The 20261-nt window shown below is 40.6% G+C and overlaps 1 long non-coding RNA gene across 4 annotated transcripts in view; it reads right to left on the reverse strand.

The window, feature by feature from the left end:
• Positions 1-19644, reverse strand: part of LOC117879497 — an 84105-nt gene extending 64461 nt beyond the window's left edge. For 3 of the 4 annotated variants that reach the window (XR_004646284.1, XR_004646285.1, XR_004646282.1), the window contains exons 1-2: positions 19442-19644; positions 18693-18836 (exon numbers count right to left, since the gene is read on the reverse strand). This is a non-coding gene — a long non-coding RNA (uncharacterized LOC117879497). The remainder of the gene's footprint in view (positions 1-18692; positions 18837-19441) is intronic. The other variant, XR_004646283.1, reaches the window with a different exon arrangement.
• Between the last annotated feature and the right edge of the window lie 617 nt (positions 19645-20261).

Below are 20261 nucleotides of genomic sequence, written 5' to 3' on the forward strand. Positions count from 1 at the left end.
GGCACCAAGTGGGAAATATTAAAGAAAAACTTCTTGGAGGAGGGATGGTCCAGAGGTTACGGCACTACCTTGGGGCTTGGGGAAGACCTCAGTTCAATTTCTTACTCTGCCTCTGTGACTTTAGGCAAGTTACTTAATCTCTCTGTGCCTCAATTCCCCATCTTTAAAATGGGGATAATAGCACTTCTCCTGAAGTAATTGGACTGCAGGATCTGGGGCTTAAGATAAACACCAATTATCACAGGACTAATGAAATCACAAAAGTTGGCAACATTGTGATTTTGGGTTGCTCTGGGGGACAAAGCAGCATCCTGGGTACAGTTAGTTAGTTGGGATTCCTATGGACCTGCAGCCCAGAATAGCCAGAGAAGAGAGAGCTCTGCTTATCTCCCACCCTAGCTCCAAGGTGCCCCTATGTTGGGACTTACTGGGGGAAACCTAAAGATTAGGGAAAGATACACTGTAGGGGCACATATACCAGCCCTATGCTGTCCCCTGCACTTGGGAAATTCTCCCCTATGGACCATTGTGGCATACTAGAGTGGCATAAAAGGGCCACCACAGGGGCTTGAATCCAGTCTTCGGCATAGACGCAGCCCTAGCAAGAGAGAGAGAGTATGTGGAAACTTCTCTTTCCACCTTGTTCATCTTAATTTCTCTTCTAAGATAACATGGTAAATAAGCAGTTCATTCTCAGGGAGGCCTGATGGAGGTCACTGGCAGCATGTGTGGAGCCAGCTTGGGCTACAGCATCATTAATGTCTGCTGAGGAGAATGACAATCTTATTGTCTTTGATCTGCCCAGACAAAATATATTAAAAAATGTATGTGGCATGTTGCAAAACAGTGTGGCCTTTCAATGTTCCGTGGGAGAGTTAAAATGTAGTTTTAGAAGGAAAACATGCTTTGCTATAAATTCCAGGCCTAACTCTTGTAGAACAAAAGCACTTCCTGAATACTGTTTCTTGTACGGGGCTGACATTTTTAGAGGAAGGACAACATAATATTAGATGTTCTCTAGACGACAATCCCCTGGCAGGGATATTGACTGGATGGCTCCATGGATTCTGTAAGACTTACCAATGGGTCATCAGTTTCTTTAACCCTTCTCCATCCACTTTCCCAGCAGTGAAGGGCCAGGCACCCCATTAGACCCCCATTGGTCATCTATCTAGTCCCAAATTGCCCACCCTTCTCACACCTATCTTCACATATAAAAAATAAAATATTTACTTTATTGGTCTAGCCTCAGTGCTACGCTGCACACGTAGTTACATTTCATAGTTTGCACATCCCTAAAAGTGGCTCTGATTATTCTTCTCAAAGCTTTTCCCCATTGTCCCCATGGTGGTGAGACGCTTGCTTCTATTCAGAGCAAAGATGCCAGTGAAAATGTTAAAGCTAAACTTTTTTTAAAAACTTATCCTAGCTTTAGGATTCCGAACACATTATGTATTATTATTATTTATTTGATAGAGCATTTTTAATCACAAGAATTTGTTAGCATCGGTATGTATTACTGAATACTGAAGATATTTTGCAACAAAATCTTGTTTTTAGCAACAGTTTAAGTTTTAAAAAAAGCTTAATCTTAGCAAAACACCAGTGAATGACTTAGTTTGTTGTATAAATGTTTAAGGAAGCATTATTTGGCTCCTTCTTAGAGTTCAGGATAAAAACACACAAACAAAAACAATTACTTATCTTGAAAAACATTTGTGTTTTAGTTTCTCACCCAGACTAAAATTATGGGAAGTAAAAGCTAACCATTTCATTTAGATGGGCAGCTGTGAAAATGCTCTTTCTTTGCCTTATTACCTTGCTTATTCCATATCCATGCTGTGTTTCTGTATCTTTGTGTACAGAGAAACTGATCTTGTTGAATCAGTGGACAAGGAAGTGTTGAACACAATGCCGATATGGAGAGTGGAGCTCTCACACAGGAACTTTATCCACCAGTCCAATGCTGTTCAGGGCCTCCTCTTTTTTAATCACTTTGTAGATTACAAGGAAAAAGAAAATATTACGCCATTATATTCTGCTTTGAAATGGGGCTTTAAGCCTCATTGAAGAAAAAGTCACTTCCATTGCAACTTCAAGAGGAGGAACATCTTTTTCTATTTCTTTTGCAAAGAGAAAGTATTATCAAGTGACCTATGGATTTCTATTTGTGATGGTGCAAAGTCCAGGAAAATAAATCTAATTATGAAACAATTGTTAGCAAAAGTTGGCAGGTTTATACTGACTTATTTTAAACAATCCTTTCATTCTGGAGACTGATATACTTAATAAAGGCACGATCTGGTGGCTGTTACTCCAATGGATGCCAGTGGGAGGCTTTGCCTGAGTAAATATATAGAGCCAACTGTACCTTGATCAGTTGTTTCATTTGCCTTGAAATGGAAAGTGTTTCAAACAGTTTGCGACACTCATTGAAGGCTGTTGAGTTGCTCTGTAATTTATGTACAAACCCCTTTCTCTTCTGCTGGAAGTGTTATATTATCAATACAATCAATGGGTACGTTGACAAAGGTTTGAATAGACAAGGTGGGTGAGGTCCCGAGTTCATACAGAGCTCTTCTTCAGATCCCGAAGAAGAGCTCTGTGTAAACTCCAGAGCTTGTCTCTTTCAACAACAAAAGTTGTTCCAATAAAAGTTATTACCTCACCCACCTTGGCTCTCTAATATCCTGGGACCAACACAGCTACAACAACACTGCAAACCAAGATTTGACTAAGCTCTCGGAATTGAGATTCTTATATCCCGCTTCATCTGAATCCCAAGCTGGGCTGGAAGTCTTAAGAACCGATTTTATCATATATCAGGGGGTAGCCGTGTTAGTCTGTATCTACAAAAACAACAAAGAGTCTGGTGGCACCTTAAAGACTAACGGATTTATTTGGGTATAAGCTTTCGTGAGTAAAAACCTCACTTCTTCGGATGCATCCGAAGAAGTGAGGTTTTTACTCACGAAAGCTTATACCCAAATAAATCCGTTAGTCTTTAAGGTGCCACCAGACTCTTTGTTGTTTTTGTAGATACAGACTAACACGGCTACCCCCTGATATATGATAAAATCGGTTCTTAAGACTTCCAGCCCAGCTTGGGATTCAGATGAAGCGGGATATAAGAATCTCAATTCCGAGAGCTTAGTCAAATCTTGGTTTGCAGTGTTGTTGTAGCTGTGTTGGTCCCAGGATATTAGAGAGCCAAGGTGGGTGAGGTAATAACTTTTATTGGAACAACTTTTGTTGTTGAAAGAGACAAGCTCTGGAGTTTACACAGAGCTCTTCTTCGGGATCTGAAGAAGAGCTCTGTATGAACNAGAAGTGGGCTGTAGTCCATGAAAGCTTATGCTCTAATAAATTTGTTAGTCTCTAAGGTGCCACAAGTACTCCTGTTCTTTTTACGGATACAGACTAACACGGCTGCTACTCTGAAACTTCTACAAAGGTAACCCACACAGTAAAATGCTGTCACTACCACTAAACAGGGAAGATAATCAAAAGCATTAAGTGATGCAAAAATGCACATCACCTCCAGGAGTACATGCAGATCATGGCCATTGTGCTACCCTGACAGGATGGAGTGTGCCCTCTTTCTCTGCAACCCCAATTCAGGGAAAGCTTTACTGGCTGGTGTGGAGCGGAGGGATTAGGACTATGGCCTAGGCAAGAATTGCAACCATTTTATAGATGGGTAAATGGAGGGACTTAGGGATTAATTGACATCCCCAAGGTCAAGTAGTGGTTGGTGGCCAAACTGGGGTTGCAAGTCACAATGAAGGGAGGCTAACGGCAGTGGACCCATGGTGGAGCTAGCTGGGCATGCCATGGATGGAAAGGAGGGAAATCACTGAGGTGCTGTCCCTCTGTACCAAAGAGGCTGTGTGTCTTTCAGATTATCCTGGGGGGTGGTATGACTCATGAAGTTATTTCCGTGCTTGTCACTTTCATTTCTCATGGGATTTCTTCTTGGTCTCTGCTTTGCATCTTGCTGACGTCTCATAGTCATAACTGATAAACAATGAGAAAGGAGAAATCACAAGAGAAAAAGTTGGCTGTAGCTCCCACTTCTGCCTGTTGGACTTCAGAGTACATTTTTTGTATATTGGTGTCAAAAACATCAGCAGCCAATGTATATATTGTTTTAATTAGGAATGGCTTATTCCAGCTGAGCTGACCCTCCCTGTTGCTCTCAGGAAACTGCTTGAGCAAATAGCCATTATTTATCATTCTGTACAGAAGAAAGTATATTGCTATTCTGAAGAGGTCAGTCTTCATTGTAATTTGTCACAGAGTAATAATCTAACACACATTCTGCTGCTATTACGTTGCATATTTCTGAACTATGTTACACTGTTATGTATATAAGTGGTTTATCTGAGAATGTGCACAGAAGGTGTATTGCAGCTCCATTTAGAAATCAATGCAATCCACTTGTATGGGCTGGTGACTACAATCCTGTTTGTGCTTTAACTACAACAGAAGTTGGGGGCAGGCAGGTCTGGGACTAAAGAAGAAGTCATTTCTTCTTTATGAGGGCTCCCGTTGAAGCTAAAATTAGAGTTGGTGGGGAATTTTCCATCACCATGATTTTTTGGCAGAAAATGTGCTTTCTGCAAAACTGAAGTTTTCTGGGAGAAGATTTAGATTTTGCCCAATTTTTTCAGTTTTCCATTGGGAAAATCTAAATGAAGTATTTTGTTTTGGGTAGGATTGATCCAAATCAAACATTTCAGTTTGTTGAACAGAACCAAACATTTAGTTTATAGTCAGTTCAATATTAAACTGCATGTGCTGGTGGTGCCACAATGCCTCTTGGGAGATGAATTTGAGAGATTCCTGTCCCCATTCTTTCCTATTCGCTGGGCTCCAGGGCAGGACTATATCTCTCCTAATGCACCATGGTCTCTCTTCTGACCGAGTTGCTTGGTACATCATGGGGGATATCTGGCCAGAGAGCCTGAGAACAAACTACAATTCCCATGAAGCATCCCAGTGCCACTGACAGATGAAGTTCAGTGTTGAACTGACTCAAAACAAACCATTGCTTTTCAGTTTAACATACCCAGCCAGTACAACATTTCTGAACTGAAAGTTTTCAGAACTTTTTGCTGCTTAAAACATTTTGACATTTCAACTTTTCAGCCTGATTCAAGGTGAAAACAAATGTTGAAATATAGGAATTTCCTGTGAGGTGAGATTTTTGATTTTTCTCACAACATTTGTCATAAACTCCCTTTGGTTGCAGCTGGAAGAGGCTCAGGCTCCAATTTGGAAGAATGATCATGTGCTACTTAAAAGAGACCCACAAATATGTTTAAAGATATGGTTTTGCTTGTGTATAGTGGCAACAGTATGCCTGAAAGAAATGTTATTTAAAAAAAAAATCTGCAAGTCTTTTAATATTAGAACTATTGAGAAAGTTTTGCTGGAGTATCTCTTGGAGGCCTAATTTTGAGCTCTCAGACCTTAACTGAAAACTTTATAAATATGTCCTTTCCCTACAATGTTCATTGATCATTAGAGTTAAATATGTGTTAACAACACACACATCCTAGTTTGACTTTAAAAATCCCTTTCCCTTCTGAAATGCTCAGCTTTCAGACTCTTGACCATTCTGATAAATTCACTAATTTTCCAGTCACTTGAGAGCATTCCAAGGTAGATCAGAAATGAATTTTTAATATGCAAAACAAGCAGAACCTCTGTTACCTTCTCCAAACCTGCCCTCCCCTGCACACACACACACTCACCCACACTTGTTCTTTTTTTAAACACCAGAAAGCAGACAAAAAGCACAAGACCACACACTACACTTTTCCCCCCAGGTCACTTTTAAAGAGAGTTGGCCTAGCACCCTTTTAACATAAGAAAGTAGGCTTTCTTCTTCCTCACAAAAATCCTCCCCGCTAAAATTTCCCTAATAATTTTTTCATATTTTTAGATAGATGACAAAAAAGGGGGGAGTGGGAGTATACTGGGTTGAATGTTCTGATTTTCAAAAATCTGTGTAAAAATATTTCAAAATTGCTAAAAAGCAAAATTTCATCCAATTCAATCAAAAACTGTTTCCAAATCTTGACGTAGACTTGTTGAATTACCACTAAAAATAAAATACTTGTGTTACTATAGTGACTATTTAAGCAAATGGATGAGCACTATAGATAGCAATCCTCAGTAAGTGACTCAGTCTGATAATGAATCTAACAGATAAAAGGAAAAAATGATTTGTCATTATCTTGACTAGCCAAACTTTACATATTTGAGCTGCAGCGATGCTGCTTTTCTGACCATCCTTTTGAACTGTACACCTCCCCACAGAGTTATTGTAAACAAACTCTTTTCAGAACAGGAATGTAGCTCAATTTAGTTTTTCTGTTATTATACAAGCGGCTATAGAACCACATTATAATCTTTTTGATTCAGGGAACCAGCCTGGGATTCTACAATTCAGGCATGACCCACTTATTTCATAAATAGATTTCAGTAGCTGCTGCACTGAGAAATGGGGAAGGAAACAATATTGTGGGGAAGCATCAGTACTTGGGAATACAAATGTTTAGTCATTTTTAGCAAAGGCTTCCATTTTCCAAACTGGAATAAGAAACTATTGTATCAGTGAGACAGTGTGTTCAAATTTAGTCAAATTTAGTGTGTAGACTTAGTAAAACACAGGCAGCGAACTAGTGGAAGGAAACAGAACATCTTTCCAAATCCTCTGAAACAGATCTACAATCCATAATGAGGTCACAGGTTTCTTCCTCCAGGGATCAAGGCTTGACGGAAAGAATAGTCTTGTGGTTAATGCATGGGAGATCACAGTTCTCAGTGCAAGATTTGCATGGAGTTCATATGACATTAGGCAAAACACTTAACCTCTCAATGACTGTTTCCCCATCTATTAAATGATAATAATATTAATTACACCAGTTTGCTGTGGGGTTCAGGCCATTGGTATTTATGAAGTAATCAAATACTTTAGTGCTGAGTGCCATAAAAAAAGCCTAGAGAAATAGATGTGCTGCACTGATCAAGGCCCATTTACTTTTTGTTTAGCATTTGCTTGCTTTCGTTTAGTTTTGATTCATGTTCTTTTATGATCTGGGAATTATTTTTAATTGTTAGGACCAGACAGGATGTGGTTGTCCGTGCATAGGCGACTGGGGAGAGAAAGCACTTATCATTCCTGTGGGAGAGACAGCCACATTTGCAGGCTCTGGTGGGATGAGGGTGGAGCCATGACCCTTCCATTCCTCTGCACCAGGCAGTGAAGTTGAGCCAGCTCTGTACCCTTTAAAAAGGTGGTGGAGCAATTAATTTGGGTTGTTTGCTTAACATGCAGTCCAAACAGACAGGGAAAATTTTAACAGCATATAGGGATAGCCAACGAGGTGGTAGCCTGAGTGTCATCATCTGAAGGTGGCTTGTCTAATTTAAGTGTGTTTGTATTCAGTGCATCTAGCAATCCTGACAACAGGCACTATATCAGTTAAATTGTTGAGAACCAGACCCATAGCTGAGAAACCGGCCACCATTTTTAAAGGACAGTATTGTGCATTGAAAGTTCTGCAAACACTTTCAGAAAGCTGTGCCAACAATGTACAAAGCTATTTTGTTAACCCCGAAACAATTCAAAGCAGTTGGAGTTGAACTTATAGAACGTACATTGTTCTCTTCCATTGACTCTATAAGGAGGCCATCTGGCCACCAAGAGCAGAATTGTGTTTGTGCCTCTCTGTCTTCAGAGTTCTTTGGTGGTGGAGTTACTGTACAGCAGTGGCATTGCTGAAGGGTGCTTGGGAGAGCATCAGTTAATGCCTTGCATTTATTGATTGCCCTCCCAAGTCCACATTTTTTTCCTGTGTAAGCAGAGCTGCCCCCTTTTCCTTTCTTTCTTGAACTAGCCACTTTACTAAGTCTTACTTTGCCACCTGCCCGGTCCAAATGGAGAGAACCACAGCAAACTTTTCACTTTGCTTAACAGAAACATTGTAGGGGTCGGTAACCTTTCAGAAGTGGTGTGCCGAGTCTTCATTTATTCACTCTAATTTAAGGTTTTGCGTGCCAGTAATCCATTTTAACGTTTTTAGAAGGTCTCTTTCTATAAGTCTATAATATATAACTAAACTATTGTTGTATGTAAAGTAAATAAGGTTTTTAAAATGTTTAAGACGCTTCATTTAAAATTAAATTAAAATGCAGAGCTCCCCGGACCGGTGGCCAGGACTCGGGCAGTGTGAGTGCCACTGAAAATCAGCTCGCGTGCCGCCTTTGGCATGCGTGCCATAGGTTGCCTACCCCTGCTCTAGAGGATCATATTCCACCCTGGCCCACCTCCTTTTATTTAACTCTATGGACTTGTACCCACTTAGACAAAGGCTGAATTTGGCCCATAGCACAGCTAACTTTTACCAGTGTCAGGGGATAGAATTTTTCAAGGGTGGAAGTTGACCAGGTTTGGAACAATTCCCTCACAGAGAATCCCCAGCTCTAAAGGAATGTTAGCATTGTTTACTTCAGAAATAACCTTTGAAAGAGAATGACAAAATCAAATTGCCAGCTAGATGGTACAGAGATGAATGCCTTAGGCACAGAAATAATAATTCCATTTGACTATGCGATACACAATAAAATAGCCCTTGAATACCTTGTAATAGCTACTGTATAATGCAGACTGCTGTCTCTTCCTTACTGATTTCTTTAACAACTACACCAGATCCAATAAGGCAGATTAGATCAAGGGCTCTCAGACTTTCTCCATCTGGGACCTCCATGCCAGCCACCATTTCTTATTACCCAAACCCACAATACATTGTGTTCATATCCCACAGTCATCTGGGATCATGAGAAGAAACTGTGGTTGGTTTGGGGTCTGGTGCTAGAACATACTGACAGAGTTAGTGAAAGGACTGGATGGGGATGGATGCTGGTACAGACTATAGGGAGAGTGCTGTTGGATAGGGGTATTTCCTTCTCTTTATGCCACTACTTATCTACAGTGCTCTGCTTTAGGGGGGAAAGCTGCTTAAACATGGTGAAGAGATGATGGAGTGCTGGGAGCATGACAGCTGTGAGATCCAGATATCTTGTGCCTCTCACCAGTTTTAATCAGAGCTTCCCTGGGCAGACTTGAGAAAGGAGAAGAAGATGCAGGGTGGGTGGGATGACAGGGTAACAGAATTGAGAGACAATCCTCTCCTTCCCTTGCTGCAACTGCTGCTAGAGCAGGTTACAAAATCATAAGGAGTTTCGGCAAAAAAATTGGCAATGAAATAAAAACTTCCATATTTTCCACAAAAATATTCATGGAAATCTCCAATTTTTCTAACAAATACCAGAATGGGTTTTGATTTTTTCATTGAAAACTGGAATGTTTCAATCAAAACACATTTTCTGAGTTCTCTTTTGAAAAGAGGGTAAATTTTCATCAAAAAGATTTGATGTTAAGTTTTCAACCAGCTCTAATTGTGACAATTTTGCCAAGAATCCATGGATTAGCCTTATGCTGTCTTCATGACAAATAATGGAAAAGCCTGTCATTCTAAAGGGAACAGTGGTGATTTGCAAGAGTTGTACTGAAATATGCAGAAAAAAACCTCACAGTTACAAAAAAAGATACAAATTGTGGGCCACATTCAACACCACTCAATGTGCAGCAGCAGTCAAAAAAGCTAACAGAATATTGGGAATAATTAGGAAAGGGATAGATAATAAGACAGAAAATATCATATTGCCTCAATAAATCCATTGTACGCCCACATCTTGAATACTGCATGCAGATGTGATCACCCCATCTCAAAAAAGATATACTGGAATTGGGAAAGGTTCAGAAAAGGGCAACAAAAATGATCAGGGGTATGGAACAGCTTCCATATGAGGAGAGGTTAATAAGACTGGGACTTTTCAGCTTGGAAAAAGAGACGACTAAGGGGGGATATATGATAGAGGTCTATAAAATCATGAGTGGCATGGAGAAAGTAAATAAGGAAGTGTTATTTACTCCTTCTCACAACACAAGAACTAGGGGTCACCAAATTATATTTAATAGGCAGCAGGTTTAAAACAAACAAAAGGAAGTATTTCTTCACACAACGTACAGTCAACCTGTGGAACACTTTGCCACAGAATGTTGTGAAGGCCAAGACTATAACAGGTTTCAAAAAAGAACTAGATAAGTTCATAGAGGATAGGTCCATCAATGGCTATTAGCCAGGATGGGCAGGGATGGTGTCCCTAGCCTCTGTTTGCTAGAAGCTGGGAATGTGCGACAGACGATGGATCACTTGATAATAACCTGTTCTGTTCATTCCCTCTAAAGCACCTGGCACTGGTCACTGTTGGAAGACAGGCTTCTGGACTAGATGGACCTTTGGTCTGACCCAGTAGGGCCATTCTTATAAACCACCTAGGTTCTACGAATGTTAGCAAAACTCAGGCTGCAGGCCTAATGGAAGTAAGTCAGCCTGAGGCCGGGACTCAATGGCACAAGCCACCACAACCTATGATCTGTGAGGGTCTGTGAGCTAATAGTGAAAGAACCGGACTAGCTGGGAAATGTGACAGTACTGACACTGGGGGCCTATGGAGCTCTAGACAGATATGAAAACTGCAGAACCCTGGACATAGGTTGGTGGTAGGAGTGTAGCTGACCTCCAACAAGGTGAATCCATCCTAGGGCACAACAGTCTCCCAGGTGCAAGCAGAGGCAAACTGCAACCCTCTGGACCTAGAATGGTGAATCTGACCCATTAGTTGTTTGGGAAGGTGTTTCTCCCATGGAAAACATATGGGAAATTTACCCAATAAAAGCCTTCTCTTGCCTTAGGTAAAATCCCAGTGTTCTTAACACAAGATAAAATCCTAGTGAACACAATGCAGTTTGTAGTTTTAAAATGAGTTAGCAGGTCAAAGTAAACACTAGTTTCACCTGGAGCTGCCAACTTGTGTGAAAACTACAAAACTGCCTTGTCTTCACTAGGATTCTACCCCCTGTCAGTTACCATGAGTTAGCATATGCAAATTAAGAAAATACCTTTTTTCCTAGTGAAAATGTACCCTGGTGGAATTGCAGACTCTGGAGGGTTAAACCTGAACTTTAAAGACTCTTGGCTTAGTCAGTGTTACCCCTCTTCCCCATCCCAATATGTGAGTCAAGTAGCTAAGTTGGACAGTATCCAGAAAGTGGCTTTGATGAGTAGGGAAGCATGGTGGAAGAAATATTTGAACAAAAACTAATGGAGGCAGAACTATAATCTTTCAGGTTTTTTAATCAGCTCAAATATATGTTTGTGTGTTTGGAAAATCAAAGCAAAATCCTTTGGATATTCTGGCATGTTGGAGGTCAGTAAAGTTGCCCTGTGTTGTAGTATGACACATATATCATGAGGCAATAGAAGAACTAAATATTCCCTTTGTTCATCAATACAGCCTTTCATCCATGTGTATTATAAACATTAATTATGGTAATTAAGCTTTGCAACACCTATGTGAGAGAGATAATTATTTTATCCAGTGGGGAAATTGAGACACCGAGCCCCACATTCATCCATTTAACTGACTGGAGTTACACCAGGAATGAGTTTAGCGCTGAGTCACAATTAGCCCAAAGTCACTGGAAGAGCAGGAAATAGAACCCAGGAATCCTGTTTGCCTATGTTTTGTTCTAACCACAAGCCCACACTCTGTTGCAAGGACTGGCTAATATTCTTAAAAGAAAACATCTTTTCCAGGGCCTTTTAGGAACAGCCATAGAAGGCTTAGAACTGGATGTTTCCTACCTGTTACATTTTGTGTTGCAATAAGTCAGAGCCATTAAGATGACAAGAAAGGGAGTTGGCGAACATGCCATGTTTAGAGACACTAAATTACAAATGATACCACTTGTAGGAATAGCCTTCCTGGCTATGAAGTTTTTGTAAAGTATTTTAAATCTGGGCATAAGTAAACTACAGTAATTTGGATAAAATTCCCCACCCTAAACTTAATCTAAAGCTTGATGTAAACCTAAAGCTTTGAGGTTCAAAAGTTTAACCAAAACCTTAAGTTTTATTTTTATGCACTTTCTCCCTTACTTATTTTGTCAAAGATGAAAAGCAGAACCAAAATGATCACAAAAAACCTCTCTTTCTGTAGTTCAAGCACAGCAGAAAGCAGGAAGCACCAGAAATCTTATTTCTCATGAGAACAGATTTCTAGACCACAGAGATCTGGATAAGCAGTAGTATTCATTATCACTGTTTGCTATTTTTTTCCTGTGACAACAGTGGATTATGATAATCCTGGGCCAATATTGAGTCTGAAAAATTGTTCATGGGAAAGGGGAACAATGCCTGCATCCCTTTACAGACACAATGGTTTGTGTTAGAAAAAAACTAGTCAGTTAACTGTCACCTGCAGCAGCTGCAGGAAGCCATTCACTGTTACTCTGGGCAGCACTAAAACGTTATGGACTATAGTGTTGCAATATTTATTGTTTCTTAGATGTAGATAGCTCCCTGTTTCTCTCCCTTGAGTTCGACACAGAGAGATGATCAGGTTCTTGTATGATCAGCACAGGGCCTATTGCAGTTTGTATAGTATTCCTGCTACATTTCTTTATATGGTGTTTGAAAACAGAGTATTTGGCATTATGTGCATGATCCTTTATAGATAGTAAAGGCAGGGTTCCTGTCCTGATCAGTGTAGTCATTGATAAGATTATATATAATGTATAATCATCTCTACTGACAGGACTTTCTCTGGTTGCTTTCTTCTGCAATCCCATGTAGCATTTTGGACCACCCTATTGATGAAGTGGCAGCTAAACAACAAAATGCAGTAAATTGGGGGTGATTGTTATATGAATCAAGTGAGGGTTGATGAGAGGTGAGTAAAAAAGGAGTCAATTGTACCGGGGACCCGATCTTAGCGCCCCCCCACAAACATCTGTGTAAATAAAGTGAAATGGAGGGGGGATGAGGCCCCAGCAAATATGATGTAGTGGGGCCCAAAATTTCTCTCAACTGGCCTGAATGACACCATGAGGCATGTGTCAAAAAGCAAGTGACTATAAGCAACTAGAAAGTGCTTTAATCTCCTGGGATTAAGGCCTGAAGAGCCTGATTTCTATAATGAGAAATGGAGTTAAAGAAAAAACAAGACAAAAAGATCGAAGCCAGACCCGAGAATCCATTAATTGACAGCAGTACATAACAGCTAATCAGAAAGCTCCATTATGTCCAACATTTTGAACATGTTATAATTGTATTTGGTAATGTCTTTCTACAGCACTGAGATGCAGAGACTTCAAGGCAATTTACTAACATTAATGGATGTATCCCTGCAGCACCCCTGTGAGATGAGCACTGGTAGAACTATTTTTTCTATTGTACAGGTGGGTAAACTGAGGTGCAAGGAAGTTGTGACTTGCCCAGGGTACCCATCAAGTCTGTGGCAAAGATGGGAATGGAACCCAGTCATGTAATTTCCCCACCAGACAATAATTAATTAGGGCTCTGCTGTGCCTTATGGACCTAGGCCTGTGTCTGGAATAGTGCATACTCAGACCATCCCAGCCAGAGGCATTGTGCATTAGGGGAGACAGAAAATTTCCTGGAACTACTTGGACACAATGCAAGGATACTTGTACCTGTTACTATACTTGGGTGCAGTACAATATCCATTCCCCAGCATGGCCAGCTCTGTTGGTCAGCATGGATGGGTGCAGGGCAATGACCTCTCCCTCATTAGGGTGGCTTTCACTTGGAGTGTCATGAAGGTGTTACACTCAAGTGAGGTGAAATGTTGCAGTTGTGGCTGGTCCCTGTCCAAGCAGAGTATCCTTGTACTGTCTGACCCACTTTGCAAGCCCAAGCAGAGATCAGCCACCATTTGGCTTGCAGGAGTATATAACAAGCATGTTTATGTATAGCACTGCAATTGTGTTAGCAACATGCACTGAATCCCACTAACCACTGCACAGCAAGGTTCTATAGACCATATACATGGAAAATGGGATGTAATTGTGACTAAGTGACTTTGTAACTTTCGGGTGATTAGGGATTGCTTTCAAAGGCACTAATTAAAAAGGTTGAGTTTTCAATCCTCTGCCTAGGGACACAAGATCATCCCACTGCTTTTTCTAATGACTTTAATGAATTTTGTCTTTAAGTTGTCCATCAACTGTGCTTCATGCTGAGACTAGTGCTCTTCCTTTTTTGAAAAGGAGACTTAATTGCCTTCCCTAGTCCCTACGTGTGCCTCAATGGGGGGTGTTGTTGGTGCTTCATGCAAGTCACCAACAATAGAGACATGGATGTTAATTTTGTCAGTTCTGAAGAAAAAAAGTCAAGGTAGGATAGTAGTGAGTTTAATGCTGTTCAAAGTAGGATAGTAGTGAGTTTAATGCTGCTACTCAAAGGAACAAATGATTTGATTATGTTTCATAATATAAGCTCATAGGATATTTTAGCTGTATCTTATCATTCTACTTGTCCAAATGCCTTTGCTGCAGCCTCAGTGCCAGATGTCTCTTAAAAGGCTTCATATGTCACTGCAAAATAATTGTTTCAGGGTCACTTCTTTGTTTTGTTTCCTCTAAGATCTATTGATTCCTACTCTCTCTGGGAGGAGGGTTTTATTGAGCTCTTGGAAAAGGGAACACCGCTTCTCCTGTTCAGAATAGGCTTCTGAAGCTTTAAATCCCTCAAAGGCAAGCAACAAGCTCAGCTAAAGTAGACATGCCACAGATAGGATGGGGGAAATAGTAGTATTCTAATCTAATTTAACTTTGAATTGTTTTAGTGTCAGTGAAACTCAGTGGAGACCAAAGAGCGTGATGCTAATGAATAATGAAGGCCTTTTGACCCTGCCAAAGAGGTGTAGAGGGTCCTTGTCTAGACACATAATCTGTACTGGTTTAACTAAATGGCTTTGCCTGGGCTGAGTTAGATCAGCATCTTTCTCCATTTGCATATCCATGAGTTTTGCATATACAGGGCAGGTTGCCCAGGTAGCCTAATTTACTAACCATTAGCGTAATTTTATGTCAAGAGTTCAGTATCTAGAAAGTGTCTAGAGCAGTAAGATTTACAAATAACTATACTGGGGGAATTTACAGGGTATCAGGACTGATGAATTTAAAAAAATAATCATGTGTGTATACTGTAGCAGTTGGAGTCTGTGGGTCAGAGTCAGGATTAGAACTCAGACTTCCTGGATCCCAATTCTGTGAGCCAGCCAAACTTGCCTTTCTATGGCATTTTCTATAAGCAAGACATTCTGTTCTGTTCTATATACCTTTTAATATCATCCTTATCATTATAGTATTGGAGCATATTCCAGTAGTGCATTAAGCAATACGACTAGCATCTCATCTCATCCCTTCCCCAGGGGGAGGTTTGGGGGTGAAGTATCTAGGGTTTTGTTTTTGTTCAGATTTTTTAAATGAACATACTAGCATGTATTTATCTTGGAGAAGGCAAGTCAAAGAAGCACACCTGGCACTGGGAAGAGAAGGGGACGATGCCTGTGGTGGTTTTTAGTTCTTCTGGGAATTTATCCAACAAGGACTGATCCCCCAAGAAAGCTCTGCCTCCTGTGCAGATGACCTTTACCTTGGTGGTAGAACGTTACATTGTGTTACAGAAGAGGAGCTGTTAAAGCACAAGAATGAAGGCTGTTGGTAAGCAAGCTTTTCGATAGCTTGGATCCAAGGCCTGGGACCTTAAATTTGACTTGATTCATAGATTTATAGATTCTAGGACTGGAAGGGACCTCGAGAGGTCATCGAGTCCAGTCCCCTGCCCGCATGGCAGGACCAAATACTGTCTAGACCATCCCTGATAGACATTTATCTAACCTACTCTTAAATATCTCCAGAGATGGAGATTCCACAACCTCCCTAGGCAATTTATTCCAGTGTTTAACCACCCTGACAGTTAGGAACTTTTTCCTAATATCCAACCTAGACCTCCCTTGCTGCAGTTTAAACCCATTGCTTCTTGTTCTATCCTTAGAGGCTAAGGTGAACAAGTTTTCTCCCTCCTCCTTATGACACCCTTTTAAATACCTGAAAACTGCTATCATGTCCCCTCTCAGTCTTCTCTTTTCCAAACTAAACAAAACCCAATTCTTTCAGCCTTCCTTCATAGGTCATGTTCTCAAGACCTTTAATCATTCTTGTTGCTCTTCTCTGGACCCTCTCCAATTTCTCCACATCTTTTTTAAAATGCAGTGCCCAGAACTGGACACAATACTCCAGCTGAGGCCTAACCAGAACAGAGTAGAGCGGAAGAATGACTTCTCATGTCTTGCTTACAACACACCTGTTAATACATCCCAGAATCATGTTTGCTTTTTTTGCAACAGCATCACACTGTTGACTCATATTTAGCTTGTGGTCCACTATAACCCCTAGATTCCTTTCTGCCGTACTCCTTCCTAGACAGTCTCTTCCCATTCTGTATGTGTGAAACTGATTTTTCCTTCCTAAGTGGAGCACTTTGCATTTGTCTTTGTTAAACTTCATCCTGTTTAACTCAGAACATTTCTCCAATTTGTCCAGATCATTTTGAATTATGACCCTGTCCCCCAAAGCAGTTGCAATCCCTCCCAGTTTGGTATCATCCGCAAACTTAGTAAGCGTACTTTCTATGCCAATATCTAAGTCGTTGATGAAGATATTGAACAGAGCCGGTCCCAAAACAGACCCCTGCGGTACCCCACTCGTTATGCCTTTCCAGCGGGATTGGGAACCATTAATAACTACTCTCTGAGTACGGTTATCCAGCCAGTTATGCACCCACCTTATAGTAGCCCCATCTAAATTGTATTTGCCTAGTTTATCGATAAGAATATCATGCGAGACTGTATCAAATGCCTTACTAAAGTCTAGGTATACCACATCCACAGCTTCACATTTATCCACAAGACTTGTTATCCTATCAAAGAAAGCTATCAGATTGGTTTGACATGATTTGTTCTTCACAAATCCATGCTGGCTGTTCCCTATCACCTTACCACCTTCCAAGTGTTTGCAGATGATTTCCTTAATTACTTGCTCCATTATCTTCCCTGGCACAGAAGTTAAACTAACTGGTCTGTAGTTTCCTGGGTTGTTTTTATTTCCCTTTTTATAGATGGGCACTATATTTGCCCTTTTCCAGTCTTCTGGAATCTCTCCCGTCTCCCATGATTTTCCAAAGATAATAGCTAGAGGCTCAGATACCTCCTCTATTAGCTCCTTGAGTATTCTAGGATGCATTTCATCAGGCCCTGGTGACTTGCAGGCATCTAACTTTTCTAAGTGATTTTTAACTTGTTCTTTTTTTATTTTATCTGCTAAACCTACCCCCTTCCCATTAGCATTCACTATGTTAGGCATTCCTTCAGACTTCTCGGTGAAGACCGAAACAAAGAAGTCATTAAGCATCTCTGCCATTTCCAAGTTTCCTGTTACTGTTTCTCCCTCTTCACTAAACAGTGGGCCTACCCTGTCTTTGGTCTTCCTCTTGCTTCTAATGTGTTGATAAAAAATCTTCTTGTTTCCCTTTATTCCCGTAGCTAGTTTGAGCTCATTTTGTGCCTTTGCCTTTCTAATCTTGCCCCTGCATTTCTGTGTTGTTTGCCTGTATTCATCCTTTGTAATCTGTCCTAGTTTCCATTTTTATATGACTCCTTTTTATTTTGTAGATCATGCAAGATCTCGTGGTTAAGCCAAGGTGGTCTTTTGCCACATTTTCTATCTTTCCTAACAGCGGAATAGCTTGCTTTTGGGCCCTTAATAGTGTCCCTTTGAAAAACTGCCAACTCTCCTCAGTTGTTTTTCCCCTCAGTCTTGATTCCCATGGGACCTTACCTATCAGCTCTCTGAGCTTACCAAAATCTGCCTTCCTGAAATCCATTGTCTCTATTTTGCTGTTCTCCCTTCTACCCTTCCTTAGAATTGCAAACTCTATGATTTCATGATCACTTTCACCCAGGCTGCCTTCTACTTTCAAATTCTCAACGAGTTCCTCCCTATTTGTTAAAATCAAGTCTAGAACAGCTTCCCCCCTAGTAGCTTTTTCAACCTTCTGAAATAAAAAGTTGTCTGCAATGCAGTCCAAGAATTTGTTGGATAGTCTGTGCCCCGCTGTGTTATTTTCCCAACATATATCCGGATAGTTGAAGTCCCCCATCACCACCAAATCTTGAGCTTTGGATGATTTTGTTAGTTGCTTAAAAAAAGCCTCATCCACCTCTTCCACCTGGTTAGATGGCCTGTAGTAGACTCCTAGCATGACATCTCCCTTGTTTTTTACCCCTTTTAGCCTAACCCAGAGACTCTCAACACTTCCGTCTCCTATGTCCATCTCTACCTCAGTCCAAGTGTGTACATTTTTAATATATAAGGCAACACCTCCTCCCTTTTCCCCCTGTCTATCCTTCCTGAGCAAGCTGTACCCATCCACACCAACATTCCAATCATGTGTATTACCCCACCAAGTTTCAGTGATGCCAACAATGTCATAGTTGTATTTATTTATTAGCACTTCCAGTTCTTCCTGCTTATTCCCTATACTTCTTGCATTTGTATATAGGCATCTAAGATACTGGTTTGATCTTTCCTCCCAGTTTTGTCCTGACCCTCCTTTCTCTCTGCCAATACAGCCCACACTCCCTCTCGTTTCCGACCCATCTCCCCGGTCTCCATGTTCCCCACTTACCTGTGGGCTTTGCTCACCTGTCCCCGTCGAACCTAGATATTCTATGGGAAGCTAGTGTAGACAGCAGAGGACAACTTTGAGGTAGCGTGGGTTGCTGAGAAGATGATGCAGCTGTATTCTGTATTTTGGACTTCTTTAACTAAACTGATTTTAAATTGATCAGAGTTTACAGTTGTGTAAGTGCATCTACACTAGGGGTCTAATGAGACCAATTTTACTTTCCATTTAAAATTGGAATTTGTATTTTAAAACGGATCTAATTATACCACTGAAACCCCCCAGGCTTCAGCAAGATTCAATCAACATAATGTTTCCAATGACTGAGTAGACAGGATAGTGGATGCCACTATGTCTTCCCACGGTTAACATTAGTAGAGCTGAACTGGTTTTAGTGACAGTAGCCAGAGTGAAGTCATTTCTCCCATGCCCAGAGAGACTTCGCTGTAACCAGAACTGCAGTTGGCACATGGGAAGTCTTAGCTTGTTTAATTCTCCTTCATATAAAATGAAGATTCACACTAAGCAGGTTCCCCTATACATATGAAGATTTATTTGTGTATTAGTTGCATAATTTATTTTTCATGCACATTTACAGCATGCAATATAATGTCTTCTCTCAAGCCAGTAAACTGCTGTGAAAGCAGATTAACAATCACGCAGACTGTACTATAAATCCATAAGACTGATTGCAAAGCAAAAATCCTCAGGAAAATAGCCTTTGAGCATGCAGGTACTGTAATAAATCTCACCTCTTTGGTACAGAGGGTTCTGAGTGGGAGGGGCGGTTGCAGTAGAAATGAAGTCAGTTTTATTTTTTTATTAAAGCTGTTTCTTAGCCATAGGAGTGCAAACAGCATCTATAGCCTTTATGTTTCTCTTTATTTTTCCTCCTATAGCTTCCTTGTGGATTCAGTTTCTCTTCCATGGTTTGTTTAGTTGATGACGATGTGATCAGTTGCTGGACCCCAACTAACTCACTATATATTTGAAATTCTATATATAGATAGGTGCTTGTGTTCCACTTCCACCACAACTCCTAAAAAGGATGCTGCCTGGATTAAAACCAAATGGAACATGGCATGCTCTCAGTGGGGTGTTTGAAGCTCGTTAAGAACCATTTTCTTTTAATTTTTCATAGCTGGTTCCAGAAATGCTACTGGTACATAGCTTGAGTACTTTGCTTCCAGATAATTCTAAATTAAGTTAGGGAGTATAAAACTTGAAATAAAGATACAGCAAAAAGTGCTAAGATTACATCTGAACAGTTTCATTTTGTTAGTATTCAGTCACCCCTGCATCAAATGCCAAATTCTCCAGAGCGCATGTATGAGTCAAGCATCTGAAATTAGAATTAAACACAAACGACTCTTACATCATTCACTGTGCAAAGTATAAAACAGGATGTGCTGAGAGCAGCTGTAGCATGGAATGTTGATAACGACAAGGATACAGATACACATGCCACTCTTGCTGACATCATCTGGAGTTATGTGTATATATTAGGGAAGAATCTGGCCCACTGTATGTGGAGAAACTCAAGAATTGCTTTCAGTTCTTAACACTAGATGT

This window comes from Trachemys scripta, chromosome 6 (genome assembly GCF_013100865.1).
Source record: "Trachemys scripta elegans isolate TJP31775 chromosome 6, CAS_Tse_1.0, whole genome shotgun sequence".
Taxonomy (NCBI): domain Eukaryota; kingdom Metazoa; phylum Chordata; order Testudines; family Emydidae; genus Trachemys; species Trachemys scripta.